The following is a 16,968-nucleotide window of genomic DNA, read 5'->3' as shown; positions in this document are numbered from 1 at the left end:
AGCATTACAAAAGGGGCTTGATGTGGCAACCACCAGTGTTGTTATAGACATTGTACCTATGAAGCATGTTCTGGTACACACTCTCCATCACATCTGATACCTCTCCAATATCTACTGCAGTGGCCGGAAGTCGTGCCATAAGTCTTCCTCTGCCTCTGCCAGGAGTGTTGAAAATTGAACTTTACATGTGACCCCACAGTCCATAGGAATTAAATCTGGCAATCATGGTGGCCATGTAGTTCGACCACCTTGGCCTATCCATCTTTCATCAAATTGTCTGTTGAGATGGCCCGAACCACACATAAGAAGGGAGGTGGGGCACCATCATTCTGAAACCATATATTCTGACAGACATTCAGTGGCACAGCTTCCAAGAATGGGTCCAATATGTTTTGTACAAAGTTCAAGACTACAGGACCAATTAGCTTGAATGGAAAGATATGGCACTTCTGAATTGAAATCATCACAGAATGGAAATAGATGTTTCCAGACGTGGGTTCCTATTCAAAATATTATGTACTCACTCCCCTCTAGATGTCCTAGAAGTTACTACCGTAGTAACAGGAATTTTCGAACACCCTGTATAGAGGGTCTATAATATGAGGGAAAAGAATCTTGAAGGTAACTGAGGAAGTAGATGAAGATGAGATGCGAGATACGATATTACAAGAATTTCAGAGAGTGCCGATTTGACTAAGTGAAATAAGGCCCCTGGAGTAGATACATTCCTGAGATCCTGTGGAAAGCCAGCTATGAAAAAACTATTCTACCTGGTATTTAAGATATATGTGACAGGAAAAATCCCTTCAGACTTCAAGAACAATGTAACAATTACCAGTCAAAGAGGACAGATGCTGACAGGTGTGAATATTAGTGAAACAGGTGGTTGCATAACACTGACTTGAATTATTTACAGAAGAATGGAAAAGCTGGTAGAAGATGACCATGGGGAAAATCAGTTCCACTTTCAGTGAAATGTAGGGGCACACCAGATAAAACTGACACTATGAAGTACCTTAGAAGATAGACCACAGAAAGACAAACCTATGTTTATTGAAATTCAGAAGGTACCAGGGATAAAAATACAGAAACTGAAATGTTATCTACAACTTGAACAGAAACCAGAGTTATAAGAGTCAACGGACATGTAAGTAGAATAGTAGTTGAGAAAGAAGTGAAACGGGGTTGTAACCTATCCCCAATGTTATTGAATTTGTACAATGTGCAAGCAATAAAGGAAACCAAGTAGAAATTTGGGAAGGGAATTTAGGTTCAGGAAGAAGAAATAAAATACTTTGAGACTTACCAATGAGATAGTAATTCCCTCAAAGATGAAGAAGGAATCGGATGATCATTTGACTGTGACAGACAATGTCTTGGAAAGATGTTACGATATATGAACATCAACAAAAGTAAAATGAATAATAACATGTAGTTGAATTAAACCCGGTGATGCTGAGAGAGTTAGATTAGGAAATGAGACACTAAAGTAGTAGATGAATTTTGGTATTTGGGCTGCAAAATAACTGAGGGCCAATGAAGGGAGGATATAAAATGTCCACTGGCAATAAAAAGAAAATAGTTTGTGAAAAAGTGAAATCTGTTAACATCAAATATAAACTTAAGTGTCAGGATGTCTTTTCTGAAGGTATTTTTCTGGAATGTGACCTTGCACAGAAGTGAAACATGGATGATATGGAGGTAACACAAGGAGAGAATGGAATATTTAGAAAAGCAGTGCTACAGAGGAATGCTGAAGATTAGATGGGTTGAATGGGTAAACTGAGTAACAAATGAGAAGGTACTGAGCCAAACTGGAGAAAAAGAAATTTATGGCACAGCCTGAGTAAAAGAAGGAATAGATGGCTAGATACTTGAAGGAGGTGGGGGTGGTGGTTTATTGTAGAATAAGGCTTACAGTAAGCAGATTCAGGAGGTGACCTCCATCCCATACTGGTGATGATGGTTTAGGTGGCATTTCATTTGAGAGTAAAATCACAATTTTACATGCAACCTAGTGGCGTGTGCTTGTACTCTTTATACTAAATTTTAATTGCACCAACAGAAATGGAAAAAGGGCAGAACTTTACTGACTGATGTTGGAGTGACTCTTTTTCTATACAGATGTTTCAGATTTATTTGTTTTCCTTTTTTTTTAATTCCTTAGCAGATGAGTAATGGATTTCAAGCAGAAGTTGCATTGTGTTCTTGCACTGAAGGGGTTCAAAACTGTCTAACATCAACATAAGGCTGCACAGGGTGTATACAACCTGGGACAACCGGGAGATTCGGGAAAAACCTGGTAATTTTTTCATCCGGGAGAAAACCGGGAAAAACTGGGAAATTTTTAATTGTTTTAGTTTTCAGTTAATTTTTTGTAAATTTGACTGGTAAAAACCGATACCCTAACAAAGGATATTACTGCAGAATAATACTGCAGCAATAAAACGTAAACTAGACAGAGAGAGAGAGAGGGAGAGAGAGAGAGAGAGAGAGAGAGAGAGAGAGAGACAACTTAGAATGCGAAGGAAATGCGCAATATACAGCAACAAAACACAGTGCTCATACAGGTGTATGCCTACACCAAAACGTGTCAAAGTCTTTAGGGAGACTATGCAATGCTTCAAAACAACAATTGCCTCCGATGAGGTGACATCACAACTGTTTACATTTAGATTCGTTTTAGCGGTTACAAGCGGGTTCATGCGCATGTGCAGTTGAGTCAGGGATGAATAGTACCTTCTCCTGTTTCTGGCTACAGAAATGTGGTTGTTGGCTGTGTAAGCAGTTGCAGCAAGCAGCTAGATGCAACTGGGAACAATTTTAATCACGCCTCCAACCTGCCAGAATCACGCATGCGCATCAGGCCTGGATCTATTGAGGGGGCAATTCATATTCTTGAGGAAAAAAACCTTGTTTCACAAAGTGCCTAGCATCCAGCGCACATTGGTCTACCGATTACTCATGTGATTTTGAAACGCATCCCTGCTGGTTTTTGAACACATTCTAAGCTGATTTCTGAAAGAATAATAAGTTGATTTTTGAATGCATGCATAGTGTACATGATGTCTATGTTAGGGGAATCCTCGTTGTATCTAGAAATAAAGTTTTCTGCGGGCAAAAGGGGATGGGGCTAGATGAGCTGAGCAGAATAAAGCCGGATGGGTGAATGCCGATCCCTGTCTGATTATGTTGTTGATTGGGTTTGCGAATGACCAGCATTGTTATAATTACTAGCGAAATTCATAGATTCAGACTACCAGAGTGGAAATAAACAACTAACAGGAATAACAGGTAAGAAAGATTATGTATTATCTCCTCGGTGTATCCAAGAAAATGAAATTTTGACAGAAAATTTTTGGTCAGATCGCTGCACTAGTAAGGGCCAGTCACAGCCCCCAGTTAGCAGTCACTTAAGTTATATTCTGGAAGTAGCACGGAAGATGTGTTGTACGAACACGTAAAAATGCATAACCAAAGAATAATCGTGTGATAAGTACACCGGTGATTCTGGCAGGGTTAGTGAAGTTAGCCGGTGAATAAGTTTTGACAGTGGCAGGAATAGTTCCAGAATTAGTGAGACAAGATTGTTTGTTAGAATGAGGAAGGACAAGAAACAGGGGCATCACACAAATTATGGAAGAATATGGTGATTCCACATTTATATAAAAATTTCGTACTACTATGTTTCAATCTCACACTTGAGAAACTGGAGCATATGAATGAAATGTGAAACTAACATGAAGCGTTTTACTTGTAGTAGGCCAAATAGGCATTTGATATTGGTACTTAAGGTCTATTTTGTTTTATCTAGCAGACAGTGACAAAATAGACATAATCAGATTGAGAAACCAGTCTTGGTTACTATTTGCATTAACAGCTTTCGCAGTATTAGACAACGACATTCTGGTTTTTCATGTAGCTAAACACTTGACGAACTTTGTTGAGGTAATCAATTCTTTCACAGAAAGGAAAGCACAGTGTAAAGCTGTAGCAAGATTATTGCTTGTCTCTTGTCTTTACTGGTTTTAAGTATCCTATATTTAGTTTTATGTCAAGCAAAAGAGAAAGTTATTGCTTAATAGTCAATAACAGTGCAATTTTTCTGAGCTCTTGTTTCCCCAATTACAAATAATCCCATCAAGAATTAATTGCGAGGTTTTTTTAAGAGGTGCAGAATGTCAAATCAGCCGACTGGGAGCAGGAGAGGCACCACAGGGTATTTTAATTTCCACTGTCCTGAATAATAGTTTGATGGCATCCATTACAAAATATACGCATTTCAATTCCACAGAGTGAAATACAGTGACGTGTCATAGAAGAATGCTGTGTGAAGAAGCATGACACTGCACTTTGGTACACTTAGTACCAAATAACATGTCTTACATTTCCTCGAGCACATGTGTTTTATGTATCAGACTCTTCAGAAGGATGTGCATTACAAAATGAACATATTTTTGAAAATTCGATTTTTTTTAAAATTTTTGGCATCATATCTCAAACGCTCGATGGAGGAGGGCGGGGCGGGGCAGGGTTGGGGCAGGGTTGGGGGAGGGGGGGGGGGGGGGGGCACTATCTAGTAATGCCCAGGTGCGGAAATATCGTAAATCCGGGGCTGATGCGGAGAGCAGTATTAGTTATAGTGGGGAAGTGTGCAATCTCCACGTGACCCATGTTTACTTTTAGTGATTTTGCTGTTTCCTCTTCGTTTACTGCTCTCTCGTCAAATGAAAACAAATCGGATTTCTGTGGCTGGGAGCTATCAAGTGAATTAAAATACATTCACATAATGGCAGAAGGCTAAAATATGTTATTAGTTTAAGATTTTATTTTATTTCCACCTTTCTGACAGTCAAGCATTAATCACCTTGCAGAACAATGAAGTTATTTTTGTCAGTTTGATAAAGAAAATTTCCCCCCCCCCCCCCCCCCCCCCCCCCACTGAGGCAGTCAATGTATTTGAAACGAAGTGTTTAATTCCACACTATTGGCTAGTTTCAACTGCTCGCTGCATTTCAAGGGTACGTATTCATCTTATAGCATGTATGGCATTATGCCATAATAAAGAACCAAATATGAGGCAATACAGTACTGAAAACCACACTGAAAAGCTTAATATTAGGTCGAGGCATACTTCATTGGGAATCTGGACATACGAATGTGAACTTTAAGTATGCAATTTAAATGTGCACATTTTAGTATGGTTCATGAAATTACGATGCTCTTGGAGTATCCTCTGATGTTTTGTTTCTTTTATGGCATAATGTAAGATATTTTAATGTTTTACATGTACAAACATACGAGCTTCCAGCATCGTCGTAGCTGCGCAAGCGCAATGGTGCCTGTTATCTGGCGCTCTCTCGCAACTACTGAAACAAACCGGTTTCTAACATGTCGCGGGAAAATATTGCAACTGGCGGTTTGAAAAGTGTTACTTTAAAAGTAAATTTATTTTTATGCAAGTTGGACTACGTGCGAGAATGTAGATGAATTTCTTAAATCACAGAATGTTTGACTCTCAATTTAAATCAACTCTTTGGTGACGAGCCATTTAGAGTAATTTTGCACCCAGAGGATCAGACATCTGTGTCGTTATTATGAGCAAATTGTTGTTGTACTAGGGGGAACACTCTCTCATCTCTGGCAACTAATTTATTTGTGGAAAACTTCGAGGACAAGTCACTGCACTCGGCTAAAAATTTTGCTGGCACATTTGTGTGATATATCCTAAAGTGTAAAACACGCAAAAAAGATCAACATTATATATGAAAGCTTAGCTTCTCTTGCTTTTCTAGTAGCAACACTACATCTATTAATTTAAAACATTAACTTTTCCAGTTTGTGTATTTGCACTACATAACAGTGATGTTGCTATTGGCTGAGTACATCACGTGCCCTATGGTCTGAATATCTGCTGTCATCGGCTGGCGAGATCACTTGACATGAGTTATGACTGGCTTCCAAAAGCGCATCGCAATCTCGATTTCAATGGTTCCTAAAGTAACATATGGTGTTTGGTAGAATTCGAATTTATACTTTCATAATACGAAAATATGCAGTGTATATGTTGCTGCCAATCAAAGATCTTTCCAAAACACCTTTTTCTCCCCCTGAGTTTCGTTTTCTAAAGTGCCGGGAAATTCTACACCCATGTATAAAAACATAACCACTCAAGGGATTGATATGTTTTACAATTCCGACAGAAAATATAATGTCATTTAACATGGAAAAAGTGTTTTTTCACCTGGGAGAAACTGTATTTTTAACCGGGAAATCTGGGAAAAATCCGGGAATTTTTTTTCCTTGTCCGTGTGTACACCATGCTGCAGAACGGCATCCTTGACTAGAGTAATGTGCCTGTAAGATCATTTGAGAATAGTATTTCTCTATACAGAGCAGAGACACAAATAATAAAACTGCTTTTTATTGCTCACAGCCACTCTTAATAACTACAAAGTAATGATAAAAAGTTTAAAAGTATGTACTGAGGCACATTGTCCCCTATCTTAATCAAGTAATGATTGATTAAGTATAAGTATGTTTAAAAACAAAATATTGCTTTACTACATCACTGAAATGAAGTTACAATAAAAAATAGGAGTGGTATCTGATTTACAAACTTTTAACAACACTGTAATAAAAAAAAAATCTAAATTATGCAATTTGTTGGTCCACTTGACACAGCATGAGAGTCCAATCACTGAAATAGAGATAATAAAAACATTAATTGGAAACAGATGTAATGATGCAAGTACAAACATTATAAAAATGCTCTAGTAATGCACAAGAGGAAAAAGGGTGAGAAACTATGCTGATATTTCGGTCAATGCTATAATAAATGTATAAACCAGCAAACTTAACCCCTCTATACTTTTCATTCAGAAGAAACTTCCTTCAGTTTACGGATTATTTTAAGGAATATTCAGCTAATGATACCAAAATTTAAGAAGTTGTAAGTATGGGGATAATCCAGGAAGTAACGGCCATATGGAATTAATAAATTAAAGAAAAACATCTTAATAACAAATATGTGTAACTTCCAAATTGGAAGCTTATGTTGTTTCTCTAAATCAGTGTTTCTCTAACACTTTTGGCAGTGGAAGTCCTTTGAAACATTAGGTCTTTTACGGAGCCCTAAAATAAGCAAAACCTGGTTTTATGTTCATTCTTTAATTACAACCATTTAATGAAAATCATACAGAAACAGGTACACTATACACTACTGACTACAACAACAACAACATACAAAACACAAAATAACACTGTATGCAATCCCACTGTAACTTGATAAAATTGTTTTCATTTAATGGCAGGTATGAAGTAATTTTATATTTTTGACCAACTGTGTAACGTCAGGTTTGACAGAAGAGAGTTGAAGAGATATGTCAGGTCCAGCATCCAGTCTATTGCAGTATTTTGCCTTGTTAACTGTATATGCTGAGAATCCTGTTTCACACAAGTATGTTGTTGATAACATGGGAAGAACAGACAGAACCTGTGTGGTAAGCTTTGGATATTCATCATGAACCCTGCACCAAAGATAACTAAGTAACATTATTTTGAACAATGATTCCATGAATCTGATGTCATTTCTAAAAAGAATTCATTTCTGAACCCATGAAATCATTCTCAGTTTTGTGTTCTGCTCTTCAAGAAAATACACCTCAAAAGATGCCCACATATTGTGAAGAACTTGTGCCAATTCTTCACGCATTTCTTTTGGTAATGCTTTTGTCTCATTAACAAACACATTTCATGTTAAAAAGCTTTTTAGTTGTTTTTCTTGCCAATACAAACAACATAAAAATCTAATTTTTTAAATCTAATTTTCTTAAGGTGGTTAGTTTGTTATTAGTATTGAAAACTGTTGTACGTTTTCCTTCTGAAGATAGATTTCATTCATTTTCCACATATATCTGCCAAAAAAGCCATTCTGAATACTCCAAGTCACATCGCTCAAACGGTCTTTTAATTGGAAAGAAACGTCACTCACAAAAGCTTGTAATTTGGCTCTTAATTTGAACCATCTTCTTCTAAACATTTCACCTCGAGATAACCATCTAGCCTTGGTGCAGAGCAGTAGTTTTTGTGTTTGCTCCCATAATCTTCACACAATGCGGAAAACAACTGCCATTGAGACAACATGATTTAACATTATTGATTATTTTTACTGCTTCATCAAGAACCAGTTTTAGAGTTGATGGCATCTTCTTTATCACAAGTGCTTGTCTATGCAGGATACAATGGCTGGAACTACTGGTACTTTAATTTTTATTAGCGTTACTGCTCTTGCTGTTTTACTACTCATTCCTCTGCCCCATGTGTACATATATCGATACAATCGTTCCAAAAGATATGGTTTATTTTTTTAAATAAAATTGTTAATCATAATCAAAATTTCTCTTCTAAAGTGTTAATTGGCAGCAATGTGTGCGTAAGCAAGTTTTCTTTGAGCGAATGCTTATAAGGATACCGTACAATTATCTGCAAGATGGTAAGTCCAGCAACATATGTCGATTCATGCATTTGCAAGACGAATTTGTTGTGTTGAAGGTAACCTATTAGTTCTGTTTAATGTAGCTTGTGAGATAGTCAATTTAGTGTGAAAAATGTCATTCAAAAAGGGTACTGTAGAAAGATGTTTTGCAGATTTTTAATCAAGTATACAGGGTGTTACAAAAAGGTACGGCCAAACTTTCAGGAAACATTCCTCACACACAAAGAAAGAAAATATGTTATGTGGACACGTGTTCAGAAACGCTTACTTTCCATGTTAGAGCTCATTTTATTACTTCTCTTCAAATCACATTAATCACGGAATGGAAACACACAGCAACAGAACGTACCAGAATGACTTCAAACACTTTGTTACAGGAAATGTTCAAAATGTCCTCCGTTAGCGAGGATACATGCATCCACCCTCCGTTGCATGGAATCTCTGATGCACTGATGCAGCCCTGGAGAATGGCATATTGTATCACAGCCATCCACAATACGAGCACGAAGAGTCTCTACATTTGGTACCGGGATTGCGTAGACAAGAGCTTTCAAATGCCCCCATAAATGAAAGTCAAGAGGGTTGACGTCAGGAGAGCGTGGATGCCATGGAATTGGTTCGCCTCTACCAATCCATCAGTCACCGAATCTGTTGTTGAGAAGCGTACAAACACTTCGACTGAAATGTGCAGGAGCTCCATCATGCATGAACCACATGTTGCGTCGTACTTGTAAAGGCACATGTTCTAGCAGCACAGGTAGAGTATCCCGTATGAAATCATGATAACGTGCTCCATTGAGCGTAGGTGGAAGAACGAAACGAAAATGAGCTCTAACATGGAAATTAAGCATTTCCGGACACATGTCCACATAACATCTTTTCTTTATTTGTGTGTGAGGAATGTTTCCTGAAAGTTTGGCTGTACCTTTTTGTAACACCCTGTATATTGTGTTAAGTCAGCCACACACAGTTTTATTAAATTTTCAGCAATCCTGTGTGGTTCTTCCACTTGAGCAATGTGATAGTTGAACAAATATGATGCCTCCGTGGCTTTTTCACTCAGTTTGGGTTGCATACTTAACAGTTTCTTGACTTCTTAATAATTGTTTTTTCTTACATATAAAAAATTTTTCATTCTTGTCTTTGCAATGGGTCAGTATAGTTTTTCAAATGTCAGCACATCTTAGCAGGTACCATGGAAGTATTTCAAAGTAGGTTGCTATGTAACATCCAGAGCAGTGAGCCATAAGACTTGACAAACTCGAAATTGATGTAACTTTTGTCATACTTTCTTTGTTTCACCTTCAGTAAGTCGTTTGTAGCAGGACTACCTCAAAGAACCCATTAAGCCTCAACTACACATATAAAATATTGTAAAATGTTTTAATATTGCAATTTGATGCTAATTACACAGCGTTCAGTAAGGAAGTTCTCATTAGAATCCAAACAGAAAGCTCATGACATCAGATCCAAGTAAACTTAATATCCAGACTCTGTAATTGGTGGGAATGTTTTTTTTTGACACTGAAGCCACTAACTAGCCAAATTCTTTAATGACTACCAATGTTAACTATAATTTATATTTGTCCCATTTCTGTTTGCATTGTATGCATTATTTAATCAAAGTTTGCAGTGTAATAGATCAACAAAGTAAAATATGTGCAACATTGTTTGTAATTAGAGAGAAATTATGCAGTACCTTTATTATACATGTAAACATATACTGATTTTCAGCCCTAGCAATCATTTTGAACTATGAGGCCACTATTAAATAACAGCATATTTAATTCGTAACTCCATATTATGTTAGGAAAATGACACAACTTATACTTTGCTTATAAATTAATGAAATGTAATCTGCATTGTTCATTCCCGTATATTATCTTGTTTCAGACTTCTAAACAGTTTATTTCACAAACTACCTATACATACAAGTACTCATCAGGAAATAACGTACCTAAGTTACGATGTGTATTAATTTTCTACAGTAATTTTGTAAATTTGCATCTTAAACAATTCTATTGACTGTTATTAAACATATAAATAGATGTGCAACAGTGCTGTCATTATGCAGACTGTAGCCAATTTTCAGAGAGTCAAGATGTAGTCAGTTTGAAATGCCAACTGTTCATTGCTGCTAAACAGTAATAAAAAAATCTATTGCAACTCCTGAACTTTTAATGGTGATTTCCAAAATGTGGTAAGATCGTCACAATTTCTTACAGCAAAGCAGATATGAAGATCTAAAAGCTGAGTATCAGATTCTATTGCCTAGTTTACATCACCCAAGAACTTTACTGACATTTTGATTCTTATCAGTTTCAGTCCCAATTTTCAGTACAAGCATATCGTGTTCTGTACCTGGTGGAGGATTGTCTTTTATTATTCATTTTGGTGAGACTACTCAATAAGATTTGAAAGTGAACATTACTATTTAGCAGTTTCAAATAATTATATTTACTCAAATTCCCAGCAGTAATGTTACACTTTAGATATCTTACTGCTTGAAACCATGGAGCATGAAGTCATTACATCAACACCTTGAATCTCACAGTCTTGATCAGAAATCTTTGAAGTTGATGCTGAGCTTCCAGGCAAATTACCATTGAATTCTGGAGGCAGGATTTTATTGCAGTGCCTTAAGCCAACACTCCATTCTATCTTTTAAAATCAACAGTTTAATTTTACAATATGAGTTTAATTTTACAATATGAATAATATCACCACAAGACACTGAATTTTACAACTGCAGTGAATAACAAACACAAATCAAATATGCTGCAATCCAAGAGCAGTGACCAGATTTGTTGAGCTGAAATGGGACTTTGCATTACAACCACAAAACTGAAATAGGAATTACACTCTGAGCTGCATGGTGTGGGTGTATATAGCACCAAGCAATGAAGCATAGCAGTCGAATTGATGTTACTCTTTGAGGTGTTTATGGAGGGGGGTGGGGACAAAGCATCAGCACAATTGCTGCGCGCACATATGTGTGTGTGTGTGTGTGTGTGTGTGTGTGTGTAGTGATGAATATTGAGTCACCACATACCTAACTGTACAAGCTAAATTTCTTTGTTTGTAGTTTTTGATTGTAGTTTTATTACCCTGCTTGTCACCTCATTTACGGCTATTATGCACCGAGAGAAAAACTAACTTTTCTAACACCAACAAAACATGGTGTGCTGTGCTCTTTAAATTTATATTATTTTGGCAAAGTCGTTGCAGAGGCCTTGCGGAGCTCCATGGCTCCACTGAGCACACACTGAGTATCTCCACTGTAAATAATTACATCCATTGTTTAAGAATTTGGCATACTTGTCCAAAAGCCTTAGAAATCTCATATCAGAGTAAACTGTTGTCGGTCCATTAGGCCTGCTGTTTACCGAGTTATTCGACTCCGAAACATTTTGTGCCTAGGGATGCTTCTGAGATTCATAAAGGCAGAAACTCCAAGGAACAGGGTCCACACTGTAGCATACACAATCAAAAATCCCGTCTAAATTGATCAATCAAATGTCTTGTTCCAGCAGCAGTGTGAAGGAACACAATACCATCAAAAAAATTCCACGTTTGTGGTTTTGGATTCACTTTAGATTTCTTAGGTTGTGATAATATTGGTCTCCACTCATTGGAGTGACTTTTGAAACAATTTGTTCTAGAAACTCATTTCCCTTTACAGCCACATCTGTGTTTTGTGTTGGTCACTCAGTTGTCAAAGAAGCCATCAGGATCAAATTTTTTTGTAGGCAAAATATTTGGACACAATTTTGAGATGCGCAGAAAAGTTAATTACTTGGGACAGAAATGTGTAATTCATCTTAGTTTACAGCTCTACTTTGCAACATTTTATTTAGTCACTTGATTACTCAAATCACCTGTGGTGAGTGCTGGACATCCAGGTTGAATGTCATTATGACTATGTGTTCATACATTGTTCAACATTTCATACAGTTTGCATGCATTTATTTCATTCATTACTGTGTGACAATACACTTTCTTTAGTTGATGGTACTTTTCTGTAGGGAATTTGCATACCCTTTTAAGTAATCACAGAAAGCAGAACAACAACTTGTTTCAACTTGCACTCGTATAAAATTGATACAAGGTTTTGAGGAAACCATTCAACATCACACAGAATCCCGAAATCAATCTGCACAAAAAAATGCATAAAATGTCATTTATTTCCTGGATTAACTTCAAAATAACAACAGGTACATTTAGCAATATCACTAACTACCTGATATTACAGCCACAACTAGTCTTATGTCTCTGATTATTACTTTCAGTGCCATAATAACAGTGTTTCTGTATTTATCACTGCTCCATAATGCTTGTTTCACAAGCAAATTTTCACATTCCCCCAATATTTATATTGGGGGAATTTATTTGCATCTGCATCACTGCCATAGCGGAAACAAAAATTTCTCTCAAACATTCATAAATAACCCAAAATGAATATATATTCATGACAGAAAGAGGGGAGTGTCCACTTACCAACTGCAGCAAAAATATCTGCTGAATTGGGCTGACAAACATGAAAGCACATTATACATGTACTGAATTTCTATCTTTGGGGTGTTTTCAAACAGTTCCTTCATCAAGAGAAAGAGGCACACAGGAAATAGTACAAGAAAGCTGTGACACCATGACATGTTCAATATCCTTGTAACAGTGATCTATGGATGAATAAAAAAATAACTAAACAGCTCATTTCTACCAAATGTCTAATTTGTCTTTTATTAAACACAAGTGGGCAGTTATCCTAATGCCACACTAACTCTCAAAGTGGTTAACATTATATTAATAGGGTATCTAATTCAGACTGTAACTGTCCCTATTTTGCAATCAAACTGATTTTTAAGATCACCAAAAGAAAGCAAATCTATTCTGACCTGAAATTGGTTACTGAGTAGAGACTGCTAGGTAATTTGCACTAACAGTTTATAGTTTTGATCTATGTGTCACAAAACTATGGGTATCAATACATTCTAAAGCAGGACAAATTAGTGCCTGTAAGTGATGATAATTTGTTTAAAAATAAAATGTACTGGCAGTTACAACAAAGAATTTTCATTAATCATTTTTCACTAATTAATTAATTAATTATTCTTCTTCTTTTGTTGCAGTACTGGCTTACACTCATTAATTTAAATGCTGGTTTGCTCCTAATGTGAAATAGTAGACCCATATCTAATCCACAGTAACAAATTGGCACTCCAGTTTGGATCATTTCTCCTAACTGAGGAAAATGCAAATGCACACAACATGGCTCAATACCGGGCTGATAGTGTCTAACTTTCTGTGTTTTATAAAACTGTCTGGGTGTTTTTGTTAGCTGTACGTTTTATATAGTGTTATACCTTATTTGTCATACTATATTAATACACATATGAGGTGTTTTTATAAAATACTGGGACTGATACTGTCACAGTATTAAGTATGCACATGCCAAAGACGAGCAATCAATAGCTGTGAAGTGTGAATCAGTTTGCTGTGGTCTTCATTTGTGCATGAGCTGTTATTTTGTTTTGCTGGAAACATGATATGTGCGATAACAGAGCAATGAATGGTTGTGTAGTTTCACATGAAACTTATCTTTTACTAAAAGATGTGTATAGAAAAAAAAACTGTTTATCATGATGCGAGGTTTTGAGCAGTTCACGCATTTTCAAGATGGCCGAGAGGACACTGAAGATGATTCACACCCAGGACACCATTCAACATCATGGAAATATTGGCAAAATACATAATCTGATTCAATCTGACCATCGGTTGAGTATCTGATCGACTGCTGAAACTGCAGGAATCAACTAATAATGGGTAAGGCAAGTTTTACATAAACAATTTAAAATGAGAAAGTGTGTAAAAAACTGGTGCTGAAAATTCTCATGATCAAACAAAAAAGAGCTTGTGAAAATGTCTGTACTGACACTTTGAATACCACTGAAAATTATTCCGATTTCTTGGAAGGAGTGACAACATGTGATGAACCCTAGTTTTTCACTTGTAATCCAGAAACTAAGTGCCAACCCATGCACTGGAAGGGTCCAACCTAAAATCGAAATGCAAAGTGATGATTATTGTTTTTTCGATAGTCACAAAATGTGTATCTTCACCGAGTTCCTTGAGGTCAAAACTGTTAATCAACACTGCTACCTTGAGGTTCTTGTTCAACTCCATGAGGAAAAAAAAGGAATGAGTCAAACTGTGGAAGAACAAGTTGTGGGTTCTGGATCACGACAACACAGTGGCTTGTGCTACACTGTCTGTTAAGAGGTTTCTAGTTAAGTACAGCAGCCCACTGTTAGACTACCCAACTTATTCACCTGCCCTAACACCATGTCACTTTTAATAAGTTCCCCAAGGTCAAATTTGCATTAAAAGGAACATGATTTCAGACCACTGAAGCAACATGCGTCATTAAGGAGCTCATTAAGGAGCTCATAAAGGAAGACTTCCATCGTTGTTTCCATCAATGGAAAATTCGCATGGAGTGCTTTAGGACTAAGGGAGGAGATTATATTGAGGGTGACACTAATTAAAAACATATGTTATTGAAATAAAATGATCTACAGCAGCAGGTTCTTTATTTTATAGCCACACATATTGAACTTTTATATGCTTCTGACATGAAATAAATAACAGCATTCTAGTTTCTTTAAAAGTATTTTCACATGCATGACAAAGTTCTGGAAGCTATTTGCACTTGTCGAGTGCGTGTAAACAGGTTGATACGATCACAAAAATCATTTGTGACAAACCTGTGCTGCTACACGTTAGACTTCCCTGGAACGTAGACTTAAATATACATTTCGGAGGAGATTTAGAATAAAATTTGTTCAATAGTTATCAGTTATACACAAGAATATTAGATTTTAATGTCTCACCTATGATGAGGTCACAGATACAGAGTAAGAGCTCAGATAAGACAATACTGATGCAGGGAATTAACCATAGTCTCGTCAGAGAAACACTCATAGTGTCTTAACAATGCACCACCTTTCTCAGTGTCAACGGCAGTAATTTTTTATTGTTGCAATAGTTCTGTCCACCTCTGTAACTGAACAATCAGCACGGCTGCCAGCCAGGCAGAGGATCCGGGTACAATTCCCAGTACCAACGGAGATTTTTACTTGGTGGGAGGACTGGAACAGAGTGCACTTAGCTTTGTGTTGCCAACTGAGGAACTACTTGACTGAGCAGCAGCAGCTCAGGTCACAAACATTGACAACGGCCAGGAGAGCAGTGAGCTGACCCCGTGCCTCTCCATACAGGTTCCAAAAAAGTACAGGAATCTACATTTATTTATTTATTTTGCTGGTTACTGTTCATTGTTATTTAGTTTTTGCTAGTTACTTTTCACTGTCTTCTTAATAACTGTTATCTGTACCTCAAATGTTCCTGTTGTCTTATCATTCTTCTTTAATTTTTCCCCCTTAGTTGAGATGGCTTATTACATTGATGTGTACTTTACCATCAAATGAAGATCACTATGAGAGTTTTAATACCTACTGGTTTCTGCTTCATTGTATACTTCTAATAAAGATGAGCAGTAGTACCCATTGTGAGATGCTGTCACAAGTTTCAACAATGTGTGACTATTAGAATAGCAAAGAGACTTATATTGAATTCAGTCAATGACAGCTGCAGTGTAGTAATCAGTGTTCACAAATGATACAATTGTGATTTGAAAGTGTATTTGAATTTAAATCAGTGCCCTCAGCAATGTCCTTGGTAATGACAGAATCCTTTGCCTCATTTTGGTACAATCTTTTGCTGAGTCAGTGAATTCAGATGTGGGAACCTCTCTTGAATACAGAAATCTCATCATCATACAACATTTTGTGGGACATACAGGTGATTAAACTGGATGTCTGTTGCACCTACATATCTTGGGATTGGAATGGCACCAATCTCTAAGATCTTAGATGATGTTCCATCTTAAGGTGATTTAAAATCAATAAGTACCATGCCATGTAATCAGAAAAAGGAGACCTGATCTTTATAATACTTTCAACAATGACTAAGAGATTTAACAAAGTCATGTCAACATTTATATTTGTCATCATAATTTATGACAAAAAGTGGATGTATCAATGTAACTGAGAGGCAAGATGGTAGCTATGCCTATGCAGTCTCACTGACAGTGCTCGTCCAACAAGTGTAGAAACCAAGGAATCCAGGAAAAAGAATGGTGTGTACTTTTTCCTCTGAATTTGAAGACCTCACCTCAATCCCACTTAAAAAATGTACCTTACTTGCTATAGATTAGTATCCTTATTGTGTGGTCACTCAGTTTTCAGATGATTCCACAACAGCAGTCAAATGTAGGTTTGTGTGGCATATATTATCACAATAATCTACCTGCTCATAGAACAACCAACAAGTAAGCATTTTTTGAGGTGCCTAGAATCCAGACACTCCCATGTTCACACTATAACCTAGATTTTGCTCCATATGATTTCTTC

The 16,968-nt window shown here is 36.8% G+C and overlaps 1 protein-coding gene across 1 annotated transcript in view; it reads right to left on the bottom strand.

Annotated features, from left to right (window-relative positions):
- Positions 1-6,408: 6,408 nt before the first annotated feature.
- The window catches only part of LOC124607301 (syntaxin-8), a 66,723-nt gene continuing 56,163 nt past the window's right edge, over positions 6,409-16,968 (bottom strand). The window contains exon 8 of the mRNA XM_047139595.1: positions 6,409-6,700. The gene's annotated coding sequence lies outside the window, so the exon portion shown is untranslated. The remainder of the gene's footprint in view (positions 6,701-16,968) is intronic.

The sequence above is a fragment of the Schistocerca americana genome, chromosome 3 (genome assembly GCF_021461395.2).
Source record: "Schistocerca americana isolate TAMUIC-IGC-003095 chromosome 3, iqSchAmer2.1, whole genome shotgun sequence".
Lineage (NCBI taxonomy): Eukaryota > Metazoa > Arthropoda > Insecta > Orthoptera > Acrididae > Schistocerca > Schistocerca americana.
The sequence above is the reverse complement of the archived record's forward strand: the minus strand, read 5'-3'. Positions and strand labels throughout refer to the sequence as shown.